The sequence below is a fragment of the Lissotriton vulgaris genome, unplaced genomic scaffold (genome assembly GCF_964263255.1).
Source record: "Lissotriton vulgaris unplaced genomic scaffold, aLisVul1.2 SCAFFOLD_2066, whole genome shotgun sequence".
Lineage (NCBI taxonomy): Eukaryota > Metazoa > Chordata > Amphibia > Caudata > Salamandridae > Lissotriton > Lissotriton vulgaris.
Window position 1 is genome coordinate 155,926 of NW_028255344.1, and position 5,775 is coordinate 161,700.

Sequence of the window (5,775 nt, forward strand, 5' to 3'; positions counted from 1 at the left end):
GCACAGGTTCGAGTACTTGGAGTGAAGGGCACAAGAACAGTCATTTTACCACCACTTCCAGGTCGTAAAGAAAACAGATTTATTTCTATTGACAATGTCAAGACACACAGGGTGGCCGATTCTTCATAGCATGACACCGGCTGTATCCTGTCCTTCCATGGTGAGGCACTCCGTGCTGGCTATTACATCTGGTGCAGAACATATCCAGTCCTTTATTAAATACTATTCCTGTTACTAACATTGATGAATTGACCTATGCAGATCCTGCTGATTTATCTATGTCCGATTTACAAGCTCGTTTGGCTAACCAGTCCAGATTCTCTTTTGACTCTGATTCGGAACTTTCAAAGAAACCATCGACTATTGCAAAATATGCCACGTTGTTTAAAAAACATTTTCTAATTCCACCTTGGACATACGTTTGGCTGATACTATTTTCATTTTATCTTTTTATGTCAATTGGTTTTGTGTTTTATTTTTTCCGCCTGATCGATGGCCATTATGTGAAAGAAAGAACAGGAATTTGGTACCTTAATGGAACATTGGCCCCTCTTTCCTCCTCACATTCAGCACACAGACTAAAAAGAGACTTAAATACAGTAGAGATTACTGCTTGGCCTGTCCTTGATGGGATTGTGTGGGATGCGGTTAGGTTTCAGATACATGGCCCCACAGAAGTTATTAATGTTCCTAATGTGCTTAGAGTAAACATGGGAGATGTGATTAAGCAGGATATTCGTTCTGATGATTGGGATCTTCAGGCCGTAGAAGAATTGTTCTCTGATTTGAAATATTATGCGGCCTTTGATGCTGAGGATTTGTACTTAGATTCTGTCAATTATGGTGATTTGTTTTGTTATCAACATTATGGGAATCATTTCTTACACAAAACAAGTTCCAGGAGGGTTCCTGTGAACTACACACAGTGGGAACATTGTCCTGCTCCTTTACAGGGGAGCTCAAGTACAGTTCTGGGGAAATTCTCTTATTTTACAGATTTTAATCAATCAAATCCTGAGTCGTTTTATTTTAAAGTGAAACAGAAATTCATGTCCAAAGTTAGACTTACCGATACAAAATTGCTGTATTCGAAGTCCTTTCTAGACAGGTTAGCTATAGATGGCTATGAGTTATGGAAGGAGGCTATTGACCTTAAATCGGTTTGGGGTACCAAAGATTGGCAGGTACAAGGCACTGAGGCTTTGCATCCTGCATGTCTCATCCCGAATCACATGTTGTTTTTAAATTCTACTATTTCCCAAACAACATGCTTTGGATTGGCTACATCTAAAAAATTAAATACACCTAATATCCCTGATTTGGAAGAATATTCAGGTTGGAATAATTTCACTACATTGTCCATCAGTGGAATACAAACACTTTTGCACAATTCCTCCTTTAATATTTCCAGTTTTGATCCAGAGGGGTGGCTTTTGTGGCAAAGAAGCTCTGATTCTTGCCAACGTCGTTTTTTGGGTTTGTCTGAAGGTTTTACATACATCAGGCCAGATCCCAGGTTTGAAACAGATTACACTGTTACTACTTATTCAGTAGGCAAATTGTGTCAGAACTGGTTACAACATTCCACTTTGGCTGCAGTTAAACTGCATCTGTCCCAGTTGAATGAGAACATAGAGCTAAATGATTTTATAAAAGGCCCGGCTAGGGGTAGATCTGAACTCTGGCTTTATGCTGTGTACAATGAAATTTGGAAATTTTCACAGATTGAGGCAGCTAAACGCCTGAGAGCTATTGATCAAGCAAATTTGGAAAAAGTGCTTGCAGTGGTCGATAACAGTATTAACATGCTTTCTTCCAGGATTTACACGTTGGATAATATTGTTTCTTCTGTTGTTGATATTGTACATGATGAAGTGTCCACGTTATACCATGGTCAGAATCAATTACGTTCTGTAATGCAGTTTGCATGGACCCTACAGACACTTAAGGCTGGTCGAGTTCCCTGGAACTCATTGAACGTTTCGTCCCTTTTCGCCCCTTTTAATCTGACTGAAAAGCAACGCATGCTCTCAATGCGTGATGCGTCATTTTCTATGTTACATATTGAAAAACTAGAATTCTTACCCTTCTCTGTTGCTGAAACCACTACTGCCACGTGGCTTATTCATGGATTAATTACATTACCATTTCCCTTATACAAATTTACTAATTGTATGCGGTATATTGCTATAGGACGATATGAACCACTAGGCAATGCATTCCTCCATGAGGCATGGTCATTACCATACACATACAGATGTCTGAAGGATGGGAAAGAAGTGAATCTTAATGGTGAGGAATGCACACAGTCACCTGACCAATCATTAATATGCAGACACATTCAGTTACACGGTTCTTGTAATCAGGACCGGCCAAATTTAGCATGTGTTTTAAAAGGCACGCCAGTTCCAGCAGTAGTTCCCACATTTACATTATTGACTAATGGTAGTTATTTGCTTTTAAACAACGAAGTATGTTGTGGGTTATTAATTGGTGTGGCTTATGTGGTAACTGTATCAGAGCGTGTGGTGTGTTGCAAGAATGTTCTATACCCACCCACGCATGGGTCTTCAGATGTCTCCATCTGGCCACGGATTCCAACCTTGGAAGCGAAGTTCAATGGTTTAAGCAGAATAAGGGCCCTTTTGTCTCAAAAACAAGTGACCCTGAGTTCGGCCCGGGAAAATTATGTCCTTCACATAGCTAACACACGCACAGAGGTGCAGGCGCTTTTAAATACTGATTTGCCGTTTCATTTCTGTGAGCTGGTGCACCAGATCTTTAATGCATCTTCCACGACTGGGCTTGCACATTTTTTAAATTGGTTAGCAGTGGCCTCGTGACTACATTTGAAAAAGTTTTTGGTATCATTCCCACGTTTTTCCACTCTATTTTTTCGAGTTTGTTTGGTGGACTACCTGTTTTACTGACTGTAGCCGCGGGCATTTTGTTGGTGTTTTTCTTCATAAAACATGGATGCCCATCCTGCGCAAGAAGCCGTTCAACGCCTCCTGACACTGTGCCGTAATCGAATGCTCAATTACTATGGAACATTGCCGCTTGCAGCATTAAGCACGGCTTATAGATTGTCATTTCGGTTCACCGACTTTACGTGTGTCCAACCTGTGTTTCACTGCCTGAGCTGCGAGTTCGATTGGGCCATTGATTTGTGCCTATGCTTGAGGACTGCTCCTGACGTCGATTTTGATCAGCTAATGAGTCCCGTGGTGGCTCACGAGCTGATTTGTTCTGGCGAAAGAGTTATGGCCTTGGCAGCGATAAATGGAGTACTGGGCCAATGGGAGATCTCTGCAGCGGCGCATGCTTTTCTGACACACAGCGTTCTGGTGAACCCACCGAGTTGTCCTCTGACGTTACAGGAGGATCCGATGCTGGAGGAGCACGTATGTTCTTTCCCATTGCTGAATTGGATTGCTGAACTATTTTCGGATGATGGCAGTGATTTCATACTGGAGGCTGTTGCAACTTACTTTGCATATACTGTCCAATCGTGAGATGCCTGGGAGGATTGCTTTGTTATGGAATATGACTTTCCCCTTGCTGAATTGGAGGGATGAACTGTGCTCAGATGATGGAGAGTTCAATCATGTGATGTCGCTGAGAATAACGTCAATGTGGCACATGACTTTGGATATCGGATAAGTGCCTTGTTTTTTTCTCTTACAGACATTTGAATTAATGCGAACTGGTCCTACATTTCATATTTTGGAGACCTGGCGGATAACTTTTGGTTCGAAAGTTTTATTTTTATTTTTTAGATTTGAGGCCACTGTAGGCATTCATACATATTCATTCATACATGTTTTTTAGCTTATTTTAGCTCAAGATTATTGAACTTTGCTTTCATTTTTATGTATCTGATTGAGTATTGCCTTTTCCCTTATGTTTGACGGTGCTCGGATCAATGGGGGGGTGTCATATGGATACTTCGTTACATATATTGCGTTAAGTTAGCATGAGTGTATTACATGTTTAAACAGCCATTTTTCCTTCAGCTTAAGTTTTGCACACGACACCTACTTGTTGTTGTCGCTTTCACCCTAGAAGCGGTGAGGTGATTTATTTGAGAATAATATGTTATTACTATGCTATCAGCTTTGCCTGGTACACTTGGTACAACTGTCTGCACACTGAGAGCTGCACACTCTAAGAATAACCTAACACAAGGTTGCTGGGAGGCCTGATCCTCGCACCACATTAGACATAACACAAATAATGTTGATGCCAACATTTTGGGCTCTACGCGGGTTTAAGATAGAGTTACAGGAAATGAACGTAGACACTTGGTGCTGCGCATGAAGAGAGCTGGTAGCTGTTGATGTGATCTACTCCTACTGACATTTAGAGGTATGGGTCCGCCCTGCTAAAGCCCGAATGAGACCTTCTTAGATATAAAATAATATGCTAAATAGGGTGCGCGAAATATAGGTGATATAGATTTCTATAGATTTTGCATTGTAACATGCTATCACCTTTTGCTTACTATGGATTAGTGACTATGCTGCTAACGCTGATTTTTATAATCTGCATTTTGGTATTATACAAGATACTGCGTTTGAGAACTTTGCATTGAATAATAAATATTTCAAACTTGCACGTGTGTTCTTTGACTCTCAGTTTTTGGTTTGAAATGATTATATAACGAAAGAGTGTTCATGTGTTCCACGATTCCTGAGGTATTCTAAAGATCATGTTCTGGTTTGTCTAAGACATGGATCATTTCATAATGATCCATGAGACACTGTAGCTAGCTAGGTAAGGGGATTTCTGACACTGAGATGAGTTTTGGATCATCCTAACTCACTGAGGTTCTAGATCTCTATGCACAGTTCTGTGGGAGAACGGAAACCCTGCTACAGCACTCACGAGCACTTTCCAAGTGTTCTCATTTATTTTTCAAAGTTTTAAGGTCTTCGCACAACCAACGCGTTTCAGTGTCCCCTGACACCTTGATCAAGGTGTCCGGGGACACTGAAACGCGTTGGTTGTGCTGAGTTTCGCTGCTAATTGCAGTCCGTGACTGCATGGAAGGACAAGGCTCACTGCAGTCTAATCCCCAATCCTGCAAAATCCTGGCGCTTGCGGTTAGACGTCGATGGGGATCAGGGAGAGAAACCTCTGGCTATATGGACACTTGGCTATTCAAAAACTGCACCCCACACGCCTTTTTACCGATCAACAGCACTCACTACGAGCTTTCATGAGGCAACAAAAAACCGCTTACCTGAGGACCGGGATGGTGCCTTCTGGGAGCCGTAGCCTGCCGATGGAGACTACAAGAGGGCGTTCCAACCATTAATTGCCTTGCTGGGTTTCCACCAATGGAAGCCAAATGGATCAATTAAAAGAGTGGCGGTGACAGTTTACAGTGTATAGGCATCTGAAGAAGACATTTTGTTGAAACGTGTCATGCCTGCTGTGTGGAATTAAAGGTGTTCTTCCTGGTCCCCTGTTGAGTCCCATTCATTTCTTTTGGAATGGTGAGAAGCCCATCTGTGGATATTTTGCACGCCAACCCTGGGTGTGCAGGAGGGACCCGTCTGGCTTGTGGCCTCAGCAACAAGGGTAAAGGCTGTGCTCACGTGCAATCACTGTGGTGTTTAACCAAGGTATTGGTATTCTGTGGCCCCCGCTTCTAGGAACTGCCGAGCTTCGCTACTAATTGTAGTCCATGACTGCACGGAAGGACAAGGCTCACTGCAGTTTAATCCCCGATCCTGCAAAATCCTGGCGCTTGCGGTGAGACATCGATGG